The sequence below is a fragment of the Zea mays genome, chromosome 5 (genome assembly GCF_902167145.1).
Source record: "Zea mays cultivar B73 chromosome 5, Zm-B73-REFERENCE-NAM-5.0, whole genome shotgun sequence".
NCBI lineage: Eukaryota > Viridiplantae > Streptophyta > Magnoliopsida > Poales > Poaceae > Zea > Zea mays.
The window spans coordinates 169,463,493-169,466,079 of NC_050100.1; the positions used below are offsets into that span (position 1 = coordinate 169,463,493).

A 2,587-nucleotide genomic window follows, 5' to 3' on the forward strand; every position below is an offset into this window, starting at 1 on the left:
TGCCCATGCATTGCAACGGAACTGTATAATAACACAATAACTTATGTACATATGTGTGTTATATTGTTATAGATATGTGCCCGTGCATTGCGACGGAATATAAAGATTTGTATGAAACATTGATACGGAACGACAAACATCACTATAATATGCAAAATACGTGTGGAAAACATTATGAATATCACATAAATTATTTCTAAAAAGTTAATTTAAAATTTTTAATTACAGACAAATGTGTCGACAACTGTACACTAATCAGCTAATCTTTTTTAGCGATATCGATAAGTCTCTGTTGTATGTTTGCAGGGATGGCATATCGGCACGAATTGTCCTCATAACTTAATAGATCAATCACAAAGTTCCTTCGAAGAATCTTTGCATCCTATAGACAAAGACATAAGAGAACAAAACATATTATCTTGTAGAACGAGATAGCTGGAATGTATGTTTTGAACATAAAACAAACGTACTACACTCACCCCAACAAATTTCATTCGTTTGTCATTCCCCCACATGGCCATAGCTTGTAGAACGAGGTAGCTGGTATTAAACCTATAGAATAATGTTTGGGCAACAATGTTTTATACAATGATTATCATAGAAAAATTTTTAAACTGCTGAGAAGGTGGTACAAAGAAAATACCCTCTTAAGTCAATTGGAACACCGGTCTGAATTGTATGTTCCCACTTAAAGATATCCTCCGCCCATCCAGAACGTTTCTTGCTATAAGCAATCTTATATTTTTTGAGGCCATGATAATCGCTTCCGCGAACCTCTTGTATGGCATGTGTTTACACCAATCTTGAGTCGGTGTAAAGTCGATAAAAGTCACATGTTTTTAACATGATCTATTACGAAAAGGGCATGACATCCATTGAATTTCCATGGCATACAACCTGCAAAATATCAGTCATTAGGATCCTACAACAGAAGTGTCCTTTATAAATACATTCGAAATGAACACATACTTACATATCTACAACCTGTGATATAATAATTCATTGATGGGCAACAATCGAGTGTTTTGGCTAACTCTTCTGTTGTAGGATACTGATGGTACTTTGGAAGTTTACCAAAACCAACCATTCTCTGGACAGTATATATACATGTCCACATGAGGATTAGATGCAGATACTATATATTAATACATTAATGATTGAAAACAAACTTACCCAAAAATGCATGTCCATATAATGCTTTCTATTATTTATGATTTCTTCTTTCGGCCTACGTGACTCTTTATTGGCAAGCAGCCGAACAGCCATGTCAAAACATCTTAGAATCATATCTTGATTTATCGTTAATATGTTTTGCAGGTCTTTGATAGATATTTCTATCTTAAAAGGATTGAAACTTCGCACCCATGTCATCCTATAATGTAGCATGACGAAAGTCTATATCAAGAATCTAAGTAGTTGATATACATAAAATAGATAAATCAATGAGCACTTACTCTAGTGTCGTATCGTCTTCTATTGCCATGATATAATCACATAAAACATCTATTGAATCGGCTTTGGTCACATGCATGTCCTTTGTGGAAAGACCAACCATTAAAAAGTCATTGGTGCACCCATCGGTAGAGACTTTTACAGGAGCTCTTTTATCCCAATCATCAACAAACCACCTTTGTAAGTCTGCTTGAGTAATAGGGCCTTCCTCATCTTCATACACTACTTCGCTATCATCAAGCACGTGAAGTAGTTTCCTCTTATTAGAATCTGTTGGTTTTTCTAATATCTCAACATCTGATGGGCTTCCAGAGTCAACTTCTTTTTCATTTTTGTATAACAGACACCCCCTTCTCTTATTCAGGTCTGAAGATAGTAATATAGCAGCCATTTTTTCCTAAAGTGTGACATGTCATCCTACAAATAAGAAACAATTATTTAGCATTATATATGTAACACTGAATGTAGATGTGTATATATGTCATAGTAGTAATAATATACCTGGGTAAAACTGTCAGACAGTTCATCCCCTGTCCAGTATTCGATATAGTTCAAAAGAAAGAGGCCACATGAAGAGCTACAATATACATTAATATCAACATAAAGATTAGTATGAACAAAGAAATTGGTAAAGAATATTTTAGGGCATACCTATCTGTCTGCTTTGCATATCCCATGTCTATTTCTCTGAGCGGCCAAGAAGCAACTTGGAGGTCTGGCCACCTGTGGTCTTTTAACTCCTTACGTTGAGATATCATATCAATTTGTCTTTGTAGTCCTTTAATCTTTATATATTGTAAAACAAACTTAGAGATTGAGATACGTTAATATTGAATTCATAATTGTTTAGTTTGTGCATACTCACAGAGTCAGTGAGGTCTTTACGGTCTTGTGAAGTACCAAGTGAATCGAGCACTTGTATCTCCATATTTCTTGCATGGATCACGGCAAGATACCAGTGCGTCTCTCGGATGTTTATTGGAATAAACACCTACAAAACAGTTATAAATACTTGCTTAAGAATAAAATACATGTAAACACTAACTGTTCAGATTACAAACTCATTTGTACCATGTCATGGTCTAGGTAAAGTAACACCCTTCGTTCAGCGCTACATATTTGTGCCATGTCTTTA

General features: G+C 35.0%; 1 long non-coding RNA gene across 1 annotated transcript; it reads right to left on the reverse strand.

The window, feature by feature from the left end:
* Nucleotides 1-1,849: 1,849 nt before the first annotated feature.
* On the reverse strand, nucleotides 1,850-2,214 carry LOC103627206 (uncharacterized). The gene is made up of 3 exons (XR_553476.2): nucleotides 2,104-2,214; nucleotides 1,954-2,029; nucleotides 1,850-1,869 (listed from the first exon to the last, which is right to left on the reverse strand). It is a non-coding gene; the product is annotated as an uncharacterized lncRNA (long non-coding RNA).
* Between the last annotated feature and the right edge of the window lie 373 nt (nucleotides 2,215-2,587).